The sequence below is a fragment of the Pipistrellus hanaki genome (assembly GCF_964339955.1).
Source record: "Pipistrellus hanaki genome assembly, chromosome: 15".
Classification (NCBI taxonomy): Eukaryota; Metazoa; Chordata; class Mammalia; order Chiroptera; family Vespertilionidae; genus Pipistrellus; species Pipistrellus hanaki.
In genome coordinates, this window is record NC_140517.1 from 16,256,878 (window position 1) to 16,272,324 (window position 15,447).

General features: G+C 45.3%; 1 protein-coding gene and 1 long non-coding RNA gene across 2 annotated transcripts in view; one reads left to right on the forward strand and one right to left on the reverse strand.

Moving 5' to 3' along the window:
• The window catches only part of ZFP1 (ZFP1 zinc finger protein), a 34,993-nt gene that overhangs the window by 8,442 nt on the left and 11,104 nt on the right, over window positions 1-15,447 (forward strand). The window lies entirely within an intron of this gene.
• The window catches only part of LOC311633741, a 39,922-nt gene continuing 34,166 nt past the window's right edge, over window positions 9,692-15,447 (reverse strand). The window contains exon 2 of the long non-coding RNA XR_014797008.1: window positions 9,692-10,013. This is a non-coding gene — a long non-coding RNA (uncharacterized lncRNA). The remainder of the gene's footprint in view (window positions 10,014-15,447) is intronic.

The window sequence follows — 15,447 nt, forward strand, 5'->3', positions numbered from 1 at the left end:
CTGAAAAGCAAACCAAGTTTATTAAATCCTTACATTGGTTATGAATACCATTTTCTTGGTTGTTTAGCATTAGGTCTGAAGAAATTTTATAGACCTTCCTTAGATGGTGTTTTAGACAGCATCTGCAGAAACAACCCAAATTAAAAGGGTTATTAATTTGTCTACAGTTGTTTTATATACCATTCTTCAGTACAAATGTAGAATTTTATTATGTGTATTTTATTCTTCTAATCAAATTAGCATGATACAGAAAACTCAGTAAATATTTGGGTGTGTATTTAAATTCTCATCTAACCTCCACAAGTTTCATTGTTATTATTTTCTTGAGTAGCTTTCCAGAGTTTATTTGTACATATGTACCAGATACAAAAACAGGTTATTATAAGGTAGATTATTAATCATATTGTTCTATTTATATGTTTTGTTTTTAATTAATAGACTTCATTTTTTAGAGCAGTTTTGGGTTTACAGAAAATTTGAGTGGAAAAGTACAGAGAGTTCCTTTATATTCCTTCTACACACAGTTTCTCCTATTATCTACATTAATGTGGGATACCTGTTACAACTGATGAGTCAATATTGACACTTCAACTAACGTACATAGATTACATTGAGATTCACTTTTGGTATTGTATATTCTGTGGGTTTTGACTAACATGTAAGGACGTGTATCTACCATTTTAATATAGAGAATAGTTTCACAGCCCTAAAAATCCCATGTGCTCTATTTATTTATCCTCACTCCTCTCTGAGCCCCTGGCAGACACTGCTCTTTTTTTTGGACAGCAGTTATTCTCTTTTACAGATGGAAACTGAGGCAGAGAGTGGGTAAATGCTTACCCAAGATTGCAAAGAAGTAGGAAGTGTGGAATCTTAACACTTTGCAGTTACAGGGGCCTTTTTCAAACCCAGTTTCTCTTTTGATTCCTTCCAACATCCTTGTGGGGGAAGAATTACCTTGTAAAGCTGAGGAAACCAGGTTCTGAGATAAGCTACTTGCCCAGGCCTACAGCATGTCGGTGGGTAGTCCTGGGCCTTCCTATGGCAAGGCTTACCTGTCACCCCACGGGCCCCGTATCTTGTAGCTGACTTCTTATTCTGCTCCTTGGCGACGGAGTCATTGAGCTTCCTCTCAAATTGCCAGGGGAGAATCCACACACCATTCACCATCTCCACCAAGACAAATATCCGGCCCACGCTGGGGGTTTGCACATCTACACGCAGCTGGCATTGCATGACTTTCCCACTGTTCTTTTTACTGTCTTTGTTGTTGAGCTTTTCCAGAATGTCATATAGTTGGAATCATACAGAATGTAGTCTTTTCAGATTGGTTTCTTATGCTTAGAAACAGGCATTTACGATTCCCCTGTGTATTTTCATGGCTTGATAGATCATTTCTTTTTAGCACTGTATAATACTTTGTTTTATGACTGTACCACCATTTATTTATCCATTCACCTATTCAAGGGGCATCTTGGTTACTTCCAAGTTTTGGTAATTGTGAATAGTTTCATATAAGCATTATGTGCAAGGTTTTGCATAGACATAAAATACTAAACATAATTTCTAGATTGTATGTCGAGTATGTTTTGTTTTGTAAGAAATAGATAAACTGTCTTCCAAAGTGGCCGTATCATTTTGTATTCCCACCATCAGTGAGTGAGAATTCCTATTGATCTACATCCTTGCCAGCATTTGGTGGTGTCAGTGTTGTAGATTTTGGTCATTGTGTAGCAGTGTCTTGTTATAATTTGCAAGTCCCTGATGACATGATATGGAGCATATTTTCATGTACTTATTTTCCATCTGTATATCTTTCTAAGTGAGGTGTCTGTTATGACTTTGGCCCCCTTCTTTTTAAAGATATGCCTGTTTTTTGTTTTGTGTGTGTGTGTGTGTGTGTGTGTGTGTGTGTGTGTGTTGTTTGTTTTAACCCTCACCCGAGGATATTTTCCATTGATGTTTGTTTTTTTTTTTTGTGTTTTTTTTTTTTAAGAGAGTGGAAGAGAGAGGGAAAGACAGAACTCTCCATGTGAGAGAAACACATGGATTGGTTGCCTCCTGCACAAGTCCCATCCCGGGCCCTGGCCAGAGAGGAGCCTGCAACTAAGTTATGTGCCCTTGACCAGAATCAAACCCAGGACCTTTTGGTCCCCAGGTTCACACTCTATCCACTGAGCCAAACTGGCTAGGGCAGTGGTCAGCAAACTCATTAGTCAACAGAGCCAAATATCAACAGTACACTGATTGAAATTTTTTTTTAAATATATTTTATTGATTTTTTACAGAGAGGGAAGGAGAGTGATAGAGAGCTAGAAACATCGATGAGAGAGAAACATTGACCAGCTGCCTCCTGCACAACCCCCACTGGGGATGTGCCCACAACCAATGTACATGCCCTTGACCGGAATCGAACCTGGGACCCTTCAGTCCTCAGACTGACGCTGTATCCATTGAGCCACACCGGTTTCGGCTGAAATTTTTTTTGAGAGCCAAATTTTTTAAACTTCTTCTAAAGCCACTTCTTCAAAATAGACTTGCCCATGCCATGGTATTTTTGTGGAAGAGGCTACAGTGTGAACTGAGGCTAGCACCATAATGTGAGATGAGGCCAGATGCTGGACTTGTGGTGACTTAATGGAAGTCTATTCCAGACCAAGTCTGGCTGCCACTATGCCAGGCTTGGGCCACTGAGGGGAGTTACAATGCAAGTTGAGACAGTCACCATTTGTGCTGGACTTGGAGGCACTGATCAAGAGCTATAAGGTATACCAAGGCTGCCTGCTAATCATTTGGTTTTGTGAACTTTTGAGAGATTTGGGGAAAATTCACAGCATGAGCCAAGGCAAGCCACTTACGGAGATGAACCACTGGAAGAGGCTTGGGCCGAGGGCTGGGCTCTTAGTGAATCCCGGGGGCAGGGTGAGCAGTGTGACCAGGCTAGTGGGAGCACAGATTTGATGTCCGCCTGCATCTGGCCACTGGGTGGGAGGAGAATTCCACGAAGGAACAATGGCTGGGGCCTGCCAGCACTTTCAGCCCCAAAAGGCTTGCCTTGACCCCTATCCCTCTGGCCCTACCCCTCCAGCCTTTCCTGAGGTTAGTCAGTGTAGTTCCTTCCCTCCCCTCCCTGGCTCTTGGTGCTGCTGCCCCTGCACTGAAACTTGTAGTGAGCTGGTGCGCAAGTGAGTCTTTGTATGGGCCCTTTAACACGTTAAGCACCATGTCAGTCACCGGCGACTGACACTGCACTTTCCGTCCAGACCAGTCAGTCACTGGTGTCACCAGCTTATCGGTGAAATTGGATACCCGGGCTAAACGGAAAGGAAGACAAAACAGGCGTGGCGCTTAACTTATTAAAATCTGCCACGCCTCAGTCTCTAGCAGCCCTTAATCTTTCTGGGATACAGTCCCCACTGGTTTTCACAACCAGATGTTATGGCCACTCCCCTTTCCAGCACTGATGTTCTAGGGCAGTGATCAGCAAACTCATTAGACAGCAGAGCCAAATATCAACAGGACAGCCATTTAAACTTCTTTTGAGAGCCAAAAACCGACTTCTGCGCATGGGTCACAAAGTTTCAATTGTACCTGCTTGCCCGCACGTGGTATTTTGTGGAAAAGCCACACTCAAGGGGCAAAGAGCCACATGTTGCTCGCGAGCCACAGTTTGCTGACCACTGTTCTAGGGGGAATCTCAGCAGCCTAAATTCCATAGGGGAATCGTGGGTGTGGGGCCTGTTTCAAGTCTCTGCCCCTTTTACCAGTCTCCACATTGCTGTTTCTGTATGTCCTTAGTTACAGGAATTCTGTTCGATGAGTGTTCAGGTGGTTCTCAATGATGGTTCTATAATGTAGTTGTAATATATGTATATATGTATATGTATACATATATGTATATGTATATGTATATTTATTTATTAAGGTATTATATGTGTACATATCTTACCACTACCCCCCCACTCCCATACATGCCCTCCCTCCCCAGAGTTTTTGTCCATTGGTTTTGCTTATATGCATGCATACAAGTCCTTCGGTTGATCTCTTATCTCCCCCAGATCTCCCTACCCTTCCCGCTGTAATTTGACAGTCTGTTTGTTGCTTTACTGTCTCTGTATCTATCTTTTTGTTCATCAGTTTATAATGTTCTTTATTATCCATAGATGAGTGAGGTCATGTGGTGTTTTTCTTTCATTGACTGGCTTATTTCACTCAGCATGATGTTCTCCAATTCCATCCAGGTTGCTGCAAATGATGAGAATTCCTTCTTTTTTATGGCAGCATAGTATTCCATTGTGTAGATGTACCATAGTTTTTTTATCTAATCATCTGCTTATGGGCATCTAGGCTGTTTCTGTAGTTGTAATTTTGATGTGGTTGGAGGAGAAGGTGATCACAGGGTGTATCTACTGCCATTATGACAGATGTCCCATTGTCCATTATCTGTTTTTATGATATTTTCTCTGATTGAATCCTCACAGTAGGTAGCTATCTTTTTTTTTTTTTTTTTTTTTTTGTAAATATGTTTTTATCGATTTCAGAGAGAGGAAGGGAGAGAAAGAGATAGAAATATCAATGATGAGAGAGAATCATCTATCAGCTGCCTCCTGCATGCCCCAGCTGGCGATTGAACCCACAACCCGGGCATGTGCCCTGACCGGAAATTGAACCAGGCCCTCCTGGTTGGTAGAATAGCTTCACCCTGGCCTCCCTTCAAAACTGGGTTTTTGCCAATTAACTGCCTCTAGACGGGTGGTAGCTATTATTTTTATATTTTTGATAATCATTCCCTTAAAGATTTTACCATTTGTATGTGCATCTCTGACCAATATAAACCCTAATAAATCAGTTTTTTTTGTTTTTTATCCTTACCTGAGGATATGTTTTTTTATTTTAATTTTTAGTTAATCATCAACATTTTTTCCATTGATTTTAATTTTAAATTTTTTTATTTATTAATCCTCATTCTAGGATGTATTTTTCTATTGATTTTTTTTTTTTTTTTTTTTTTTTTTTTAGGGAGCATGAAAGACAGAGGACTTTTTTTTTTTTTTTTTAATGTATCTTTATTGATTTCAGAGAGGAAGGGAGAAGGGAGAGAGAGAGAGAAATATCAATGATGAGAGAATCATTGATTGGCTGCCTCCTGCATGTCCCCTACTGGGGTTCAAGTCTGCAACCCAGACATGTGCCCTTGACTAGAATCAAACCGGCACCCTTTGTTCTGCAGGCCAACACTCTATCCACTGAGCCAAACTGGCTAGAGCTCCATTAATATTTAGAGAGAGTAAGAGGGAGGAAGGGAGTCCAGGGTGAAGATATGTTTTTTTTTATTTTTACAGAGAAAGATGTCAGTTTGAGAAATAAACATTGATAGTTTGCCTCCCATAAACTCCCCGTATGGGATCGAAACCATAACCTAAGTATGTGCCCTGACCAGGAATTGAACTCACAATCTTTTGGTATACAGGATGATGCTGCAATCAACTGAACTGGCAAAAACTCAGTTTTGAAAAACTATAGCTGGAATTTATATTGCCATGTTTTACCTAATTTCTGTCTGATTGGTGGAGGTTTTTGTTGTTGTTTTTTCAAGTTACTTTAGCGAATGTCAGCTAAAGAGCACTCATGCATTTCTGGTGGTAGTATAAAATGATGGTCTTACTGGGGAGCAAGCAGTGTAGCAAAACTTATCAAGCAAGCACAAATCTAGCTGTGTCTAGAAATTTTGCTGGTATTGGATAAAAGCTTCTAGGAGAAGATGAGCTGAATAGTCTTTGGATTTAGAAAAATTTCTATTGGAGAAGTCATTGTCATTGGCAAGGTTGTGAGAAACAGGAAAACATAAGGTTGAGCCATCTGGCAGGGTCATAGTGTGGATCAGGTCTGGCAGGATTATAATTAGAGTGAGTGGGATGCTCTTTATTCTCTGACTAGAGGCCCCATGCATGAATTCATGCACCAGTGTGGTCCCTTAACCTGGCCTGCGGGATTGGGCCGAAACCGGTTTTCTGACATCCCCCCGAGGGGTCCCCGATTGTGAGAGGACACAGGCCAGGCCAAGGGACCCCATCAGTGCACAATTGGGGCCAGAGAGGGGCCTCGGGAGGGCTCCAGGGTATGTCCGGCCCATCTCACTCAGTTCCAATTGGCTGGACCCCAGCAGCAAGCTAATCGATGAAAGCATCTGCCACCTGTTGGTCAGTGCATATCATAGCGACTGGTTGACTGTCTGCCCCCTGGTGGTCATTGCACGTCATAGCAAGCAGTTGAGCAGTCTTAGCATATCATTAGCATTTGATTGGTTGAATGAATGACTGGATACTTAGCTTATTAGGCTTTTATTATATAGGACTAGAGGCCCAATGCACGGAATTTGTGCAAGACTAGGCCTTCCTTCCCCTGGCTGCCGGCACCAGCTTCCCTCTGGTACCCATGACCTGGGCTTCCCTCTGGCTGCCGGCAGGCACCCGGAACCCAGGCTTCTCTCACAGCCCCAGCTTCATCTGGAAAGTCATCCGGAAGGACGTCTGGTCTAATTAGCATATTATGCTTTTATAATTATAGATTCTTAGTTCACTAGTTAACTGCCAACTCTCAGGAGTAGATCAGAGTGGAACACTTCTGTGAGATGAAATGAATGTCCTCATTTGATCCAAGGCAAGTGTAACGGGGAGAGATAAATGCCATCACCACATGCTCAAGATAAGCCAAGCCATGTACAGATAAGAATTTGGAGTAAGAATCTTGTGTATCAATTCAGACGTCTGAGGATATCTATATATATAAAACCCTAATATGCAAATAGACCAAATGTTTGAACCGATTAATATGACGTGTGCTGACCACCAGGGGAGGGGGTGCCTGTGGAACATGGCGGGTGTCAGCCACAGCAAGATGGTGGAGCAGGTGAGTGGGAGCATGCCAGACAAAATTGGGGTGCCATTCACTGTCATCCAGGTGAGCCTCTGGCAATTACTGAAAAATATTTGCTCCTGTGTGCTGCTATCCCACCTGGCGCTCAGACCCCACTTCCAGCACTTGGCACCATCAGCAGGTGCAAGCGGCGGCTGCTGGCCCCAATCACCCCTCAGGGCTTCTCCATTTCCCCCTGCTCCTGAGGGGCATTTGGGGCAGCAGCTGATGGCAATGGCCCTGCTCACACCCACCAGCCCCAATCGCTCTGCACCATCTGTGGGTGGGAGCTGTGGTGGCGGGAGTGGAGCTGCAGTGGAGGGGCTGGGCAGGGGCACAGAAGATGGACAGAGACTTGCCCCTGTGCCCACCACAGCCTCATGGCCCACAGTTCCTTTCAAATTGCATGAATTCGTGCACTGGGCCCCTAGTGTGTTTATAAAGCTTGAATCTTACAAAAAAAAAAAAAAAAAAAAAAAAAAAAAAAAAAAAACTTGGGCCTTAGCTGGTTTGGCTCAGTGGGTAGAGTGTCGGCTGCAGACTGAAGGGTCCTGGGTTTTATTCCAATCAGGGGCACATGCCCAAGTTGCAGGCTCAATCCCTCAGTGGAGGGCGTGCCATAGGCTTCCAATCAGTGATTCTCTCTCATTGATGTTTCTGTCTCTCTCCCTTCCTCTCTAAAATCAATAAAAATATGTTATAAAAAAACAAAGAATTTGGGCCAGGTTCACTCAGGCATTCTGCCTCAGGTTGAAAAGGTTAATCAGTGGTTGTAGGCATCATTTTGATGACAGCCTTCAAAATTTCTTTTTTTGAATCACACTATTCCAGTTTGTATAAGCAGTTTGGTAGCAGTAGAGAATCACCACCATCCTGCAGTCTCTTTCAAACCCCTCTTAGGAATTTTCTTCAGCTCCTTCCCATGTCATTGTCTTTTTGGATTACTATTGTTTTATTGGAGTCCATTGTTAATTAGCTTCTTGAGAAAGCATACGTGAGAAATACATTTTGATACTTTGTATTTCTGAAAATGTCTTTGTTCAGTTCTGATACTTGATTGATAGATAATAAGAGGATTTGTCCATTCCTTGCTTTAATTTAGCTTAGTTCTGTCAGTTTTAGCTTATGTAATTTGAGCTATGTTATTGAGTACATACACATTTATTATGTGCACATTTATGTATGTCCTATCGTCCTGATGATTTATCCTTCTATCATTTTGGAATGTCATTCTTTATTTCTGGTTATAATCCTTGTTTGATACAAATATAGCCTACCTACTTTTTTTGGTATTTTTATGGTTTATGTTTTTCGTTTTCCAGTCTTGTTTAAACCTATGTGTGTTATGCATTTCCTCTAAGCATGAATCCTTTTATTTAAATCAAACTTGACAATTTTATTTTTTCCTTTATAATTAAATAGGCACCGTTGGATTTGTGTCATCTTGCTATTTTTTTTTATACATTTTGTTTGCACAGTTTTAATTTTAATATATTTTTATTGATTTCAGAGAGGAGGGGAGAGAGAGAGAAACATCAATGAGAGAGAATCATTGGTTGGCTGTCTCCCACAAGCTCCACACTGGGGATCAAGCCCGCATTCCGGGCATGTGCCCTGACCAGAAATTGAATTGTGACCTCCTGGTTCATAGGTCGACGCTCAACCACTGAGCTACGCCAGCTGTAGTGTACGTGCATTTTTAACCCTTTGCACTCCGCTGTCCCCTCTCAGGGGACATCGGAATTCTAGCATATCACTCGGCTGTTCCCTCTCAGGGGGGACATTGCAGTTTATTAGTGATTACGGGGAATTGAGTTAATTCAACGCACGTTTCCGCCGCAAAGTAGCGTCGAGTAGCTGGTAGCCAATGTCCAGAATGGTTCGGAGTGCAAAGGGTTAATATATGTGCTGCCGAAGCAAGCATGTGTACATGCATTTTTAAAAAAGTGTTTTTATTGGTTTTAGAGAGGGGAAGAGAAACATGATTAGCTGCCTTCTGCACGTCCCCTATTGGGGATCAAGCCTGTAACCCCTGGCATATGCCCTCACTGGGAATCGAACCAGTGACCTCTTGGTGCATAGGACAATGCTCAATCCTGAGCTACACTGGCCAAATTTATTGGGGTGAGATTGGTACACAAAACTAAAGTTCACAATTCTTGTCTTTTGTTATGTCCAGTTTGCTATTCAGTCTACACAACTTATTTCAGTTACTGTATTTTCCAGTTTTAGAATGTTAACTGTATTTTCCAGTTTTAGAATGTCTATCTGGTCATTTGCCTTTTAATTTTGTTGGTTTTCTTTGCTGTTCAAAAGTTTTATTTAACGTAGTCACACTTTATTTTGCTTTTCAGCCATTTTTATGGCTTCGTTATGGTGGGGAGATCTTTATGCCTGATGTTATGTCTTATAACGAAGTTAATCTTTTGCCTTTAAATATTCCAACTTGTGTGTGTGTGTGTAGGTTTTGCCACATCAACAAGCAATTCTCAGGCACCAATATGAGAATTCAGCTCATTTCTGACACTGTCTACTTGGAATCAGATTCCACAAGTTAAGGTGTTCAGTCCTACCCAACTTCAGTTGCCAATTGAAAGCTTCTATTATCTTTGCTTCTAACCAACTGGCTACAGTTTGGAGGCTCCATCAGTCACCCTCCCCCCAAACTCAGGATGCTAACTGCAAGTCTGATATGTTAGCTGTGAGTCAGAGTGCCCAGACCTCCTGCTTGGGTTCAGTTACTCTTCTCGAGTAGCTCACAGAACTCAGAGAAACATTTTACTTAGAACACAGGTTTATTGTAAAGGACAGAACTCAGGAACAGCCAGGTGGCAGGGGCATAGGGCAGGGTTTGAGGACAGGGCACAGAGCTTTGATGCCCTCTCTCCAGGCGTGCCACTCTCACAGCTCTTTGGATCTGTCTGCTTGGGTACTTTCTCCTCCAGTACATCATCGTAATTGATTACATCATTGACTGCTGACCATCCATTTCTTCTCCGCAGAGGTCCTGGGACTGAACGTTCCAACCCTCTAATTTCAAGATTGGGTCTCCTGGTCACCAGCCCCCACATCTTTGGGTGTTTTCCAAAGGTCACCTCCTGAACAGAACAGAAATATTAGTCACTCTCCACACTTAGGAAATTCCAGAGGTTTGGGGAGCTGTGAACAAAAATCATATATATGAGAAATATAATTTTTCATCTGAATAACTGAGTATATATTTCTTATAAATCATAATACAGTCTGCCCCTGATCTTCAAACACATCCTGATATAGTAAAACAGTCATAGAGGTCAAAAGCACATTGTTTAAATCCCATTCAGTTAGTAATAATTGTCCGGTCCACCCTCATATTGTACGAGGAGTCTCCCAGGCCAAATTCACTCAGGGTTGTAGGCTTCTGTTCCAGCTTGTCAGGTTCCAAAAGCTGTACTGGGCTTCACCCCTTCAGGTGCTGGGAGTGAGTTTTTGTCTTGCCCTGGCCAGTGTCCTCAGTGGTTAGAGTGTTGGCACTTGCACCAAAGGGTCATGGGCTTGCTCCCTTCCCTGGGTCGGGGCACGTGTAGAGGCAACCAGTTTATGTGTCTTTCTCAACATTGATGTTTCTCTCTGTCCCTCCCACCCTATTACTTTCTCTGAAAAGCAATGGGATAATCCTCTGGTAAGGATTAACAAAAAAAAAATTTTTTTTTATCTTCTAGGTTCTTGTGGTTGGTCTAGGGAGGGACTTAGAATATAGCAAGGGTGGAGAGGGGTTTGAGAGAGTTTATAGAAGAGCGGTAGAGTGAGTCCAGAGCAGGAGTAAGAATGTGACATGGGCTTGAGGGAGTTTAGAGAGACTGGAGATGAAGTTAGAATGGAGATGGAGTGGAGAAGGGGATGAGAGAGAGAGGAACAGTACAGCCAGTCTAGAGAGGGATTAAAGAATAGATAGCAGTACAAGAACATATAGAAAAGAGCAGCAGAGAGACACTGGAGAAGGAAAGTATAGAAAGTCATTGAGAGCAGTGGTCGCCAACCTGTTGGACCTCACAGACCACCGGTTGTCAACTGCTGGTTTAGAGAGTCTAGGGAGGGAGTAAGAGTATGGAGAGAGGAGATAGAATAGAGAGACTGTAAGGGAGTGCGAGTGACGTGGATTGAGAGAGTATAGAGAAGAGCAGAAGAGAGTGGAGAGGACCTGCCTAGAGATTGGATTGGGAGTTAGTGAAGAGAGTATGGAGAAGAGCGTGGAGAGTACAGAGGGGGATGAGAGTGTGTAGAGAGGAGCAGCAAAGAGCGGCCGGAGCGGGAGTTAGAGAGGAGCAGTAGAAGGAGTGTAAAGAGGATGTTAGGAAGTGGAGAATGGATAAACGCGTTCAGACAGGAGCTGCAGAGGGAGATGGAGAGAATTGCGACAGATTGGAGAGGAGGATGAGAGGGTGGAGAAAGGGTAGAGGGGGATTCGGCATTTAGAAAGGAGCTGGAGAGAGCCTCCTTCCAGATTGAGAGAGCTTGTGGGGAGGGTGATGAGAGGGTATAGAGGGGAACAGCAGGAAAGACTGCAGAGAGGAGCCAGAGAAAGTGGAGATAGTAGAGAAGTGGGAGAGAGTGGGAAGGGGGGAGGGGTTTTAGAGGAACGAGAGGAACGAAAGAGACTAGAGTGGAGGTGTGAGATAGCAGGAAAGGGTAGAAGGATAGAGAGTGGCTTTGAGAGAGAGAAGATGGGTAGAGTGGGACATGAAAGAGAAGAAGGAGTGAGATAAGGAAGAGGGACTAGAGAGTTGGTGAAGTGTGCCAGCCAGGAGAGAAAGGAGACAAAGCAGAGAGGGAGTGGAAGTAAGGGGGTGAAGAGAGAAGAGAGGGACAGAGGCCTGAGAGAGAGTGTGGGGGGATGAACCTGAAGAGAAGGTGGTTAAGAAAAGAGAGGGAGAGAAGGGGGAGAAGGAGAGAAGGGAGACGAGCAAGAGGGCTTGAGAGAATAGAGAGGTCAGGGAAAAGAGAGAAAGAGGGAGAAAGAGTTAGCTGGAACTAGAGAGTGAGGTGAGGCTACAAGAAGGGGTGGAGAGAATAGAGGGGAAACAGAGTAGAGGGAAAGTGGTTAGAAAAGAGGGACACAGGAGTAAGATCAGAGAGCAATGAGAGAAGTCGCAGAGAGTGCATGGAAAGAGTAAGAGTGGTAGAGAGCGAGGGAGGGGAGAGTGAAAAAAGAGGGGGAGGTGAGAGTAGGAGAGATATCAGAAGTTAGGAAGAGGGAAGGGAGATTATAGGGACAGGAAGAAGACTTGAATAGAGAGTTGAAATTAGTGAGAGCAGAAAGAGAAGACAGAGGGAAGGGAAAGGGGAGGGAGAGAGGATTGAGCAGTGAGAGGAGGAGACAGTAGTGGCAGTAAAGAGTTTTGAGAGAGAGGGATGGTGAGAGAGAAAGGAGCAGGAAAGAGAAAGAGTAGGGACCCAGAAAGGGAGATATGTGACCCAGGACTAGAGAGGATTGATAGAGGAGTAGAGAGAGGAATGATAAAGACAGAATATAGGGAGATTGAATGTGAAAGGGAATAGTTAGAACATGGAGATTGGATTGAGAGAGAAGCATAGGGATATATGAAAGATGAGATGAAAGAGACTGAGTAGAGACTAGAGACAGGCAAAAAGAGGAAGGAAGGACTACAGAGAGGTCGGAGAGACGAGAAAGAGCAGTAGGAAAGACTAGAGTGAGAGAGCGGAAGGAGAGACTAGAGCCAGAGAGCGGAAGGAGAGACTAGGGACCATAAGGAGAGTCTAGAGCGAGAGAGCGGAGAAACATTCTAGTGCAAGAGAGTGCAAGGAGAGTCGAGAGCGAGAGAGCAGAAGGAGATCTAGAGAGCAGAAGGAGAGTCTAGAGAGTAGGAGAGACTAGAGCGAGAGAGCGGAATTAGATTCTAGAGCGAGTGAGTGGTGGGAGAGACTAGAGCGAGAGCGTAAGGAGAGTCTGGAGCGAGAATGCGGTTGGAGAGACTAGAGCGAGAGAGCGGAAGGAGAATCGAGAGCTAGAGAGTGGAAGGAGTCTAGAGCAAGAGTGGAAGGAGAGTCTAGAGCGAGAGAGCGGTTGGAGAGACTAGAGAGCAGGAGAGTCTAGAGTGAGAGAGCGGAAGGAGAGTCTAGACTCTAGAGCGAGAGAGTGGAAGGAGATATAGAGAGCAGAAGGAGATTCTAGAGCGAGAGAGTAGAAGGATCTAGAGAGCGGTTTGAGAGTCTAGAGAGCAGGAGAGTCTAGAGCGAGAGTGCGGTTGGAGAGACTAGAGTAAGATTGGAAGGAGAGTCTAGAGCGAGAGAGCAGAAGGAGAGTCGAGAGCGAGAGAGCGGAAGGAGAGTCTAGAGCGAGAGAGCGGAAGGAGATCTAGAGAGCAGAAGGAGAGTCGAGAGCGAGAGAGCGGAAGGAGATCTGGAGAGCAGAAGGAGATCTAGAGAGCAGAAGGAGAGTCGAGAGCGAGAGAGCGGAAGGAGATCTAGAGAGCAGAAGGAGAGTCGAGAGCGAGAGAGAGGAAAGGGAATCTAGAGAGAGAGAGTGGAAGGAGAATCGAGAGCAAGAGAGCGGAAGGAGAGTCTAGCGCAAGAGAGAGGAAGGAGAGACTAGAGTGAGAGAACGGAAGGAGTATCTAGAGCGAGAGAGCAGAAGGACAATCGAGAGCGAGAGACCGGAAGGAGATCTAGAGAGCAGAAGGAGAGTCGAGTGCGAGAGCGGAAGGTGAGTCTAGAGCGAGAGACCGGAAGGAGATCTAGAGAGCAGAAGGAGAGTCGAGAGCGAGAGAGAGGAAAGGGAATCTAGAGAGAGAGAGTGGAAGGAGAGTCTAGAGCGAGAGAGCGGAAGGAGATCTAGAGAGCAGAAGGAGAGTCGAGAGCGAGAGACCGGAAGGAGATCTAGAGAGCAGAAAGAGAGTCGAGAGCGAGAGAGCGGAAGGAGATCTAGAGAGCAGAAGGAGATCTAGAGAGCAGAAGGAGAGTCGAGAGCGAGAGAGTGGAAGGAGATCTAGAGAGCGGAAGGAGAGTCTAGAGAGGAGAGACTAGAGCGAGAGCGGAAGGAGAGTCTAGAGCGAGAGAGCGGAAGGAGAGTCTAGAGCGAGAGAGCGGAAGGAGAATCGAGAGCGAGAGAGCGGAAGGAGATCTAGAGAGCAGAAGGAGAGTCGAGAGCGAGAGCGGAAAGTGAGTCTAGAGCGAGAGACCGGAAGGAGATCTAGAGAGCAGAAGGAGAGTCGAGAGCGAGAGAGAGGAAAGGGAATCTAGAGCGAGAGAGTGGAAGGAGATCGAGAGAGCGGAAGGAGATCTAGAGAGCAGAAGGAGAGTCGAGAGCGAGAGAGCGGAAGGAGATCTAGAGAGCAGGAGGAGAGTCGAGAGCGAGAGAGGGGTAAGGGAATCTAGAGCGAGAGAGTGGAAGGAGAGTCTAGAGCGAGAGAGCGGAAGGAGAGTCTAGAGCGAGAGAGCGGAAGGAGATCTAGAGAGCAGAAGGAGAGTCGAGAGCGAGAGAGAGGAAAGGGAATCTAGAGCGAGAGAGTGGAAGGAGAGTCGAGAGCGAGAGAGTGGAAGGAGATCTAGAGAGCAGGAGGAGAGTCGAGAGCGAGAGAGAGGTAAGGGAATCTAGAGCGAGAGAGTGGAAGGAGAGTCTAGAGCGAGAGAGCGGAAGGAGAGTCTAGAGCGAGAGAGCGGAAGGAGATCTAGAGAGCAGAAGGAGAGTCGAGAGCGAGAGAGAGGAAAGGGAATCTAGAGCGAGAGAGTGGAAGGAGAGTCGAGAGCGAGAGAGTGGAAGGAGAGTCGAGAGCGAGAGAGCGGAAGGAGATCTAGAGAGCAGAAGGAGAGTCGAGAGCGAGAGAGCGGAAGGAGATCTAGAGAGCAGAAGGAGAGTCGAGAGCGAGAGAGCGGAAGGAGATCTAGAGAGCAGGAGGAGAGTCGAGAGCGAGAGAGAGGAAAGGGAATCTAGAGCGAGAAAGCGGAAGGAGAGTCTAGAGCGAGAGAGCGGAAGGAGAGTCTAGAGCGAGAGAGCGGAAGATTTAGAGAGCGGAAGGAGAGTCTAGAGAGCAGGAGAGACTAGAGCGAGAGCGGAAGGAGAGTCTAGAGCGAGAGAGCGGAAGGAGAATCGAGAGCGAGAGAGCGGAAGGAGATCTAGAGAGCAGAAGGAGAGTCGAGAGCGAGAGCGGAAGGTGAGTCTAGAGCGAGAGACCGGAAGCAGATCTAGAGAGCAGAAGGAGAGTCGAGAGCGAGAGAGGGGAAGGAGATCTAGAGAGCGGAAGGAGAGTCTAGAGCGAGAGAGCGGAAGGAGAGTCTAGAGCGAGAGAGCGGAAGGAGAGTCTAGAGCGAGAGAGCGGAAGGAGAGTCTAGAGCGAGGGAGCGGAAGGAGATCTAGAGAGCAGAAGGAGTGTCGAGAGCGAGAGGAAGGGGAGTCTAAGCGAGAGAGCGGAAGATTTAGAGAGCGGAAGGAGAGTCTAGAGAGGAGAGACTAGAGCGAGAGCGGAAGGAGAGTCTAGAGCGAGAGAGCGGAAGGAGAATCGAGAGCGAGAGAGCGGAAGGAGATCTAGAGAGCAG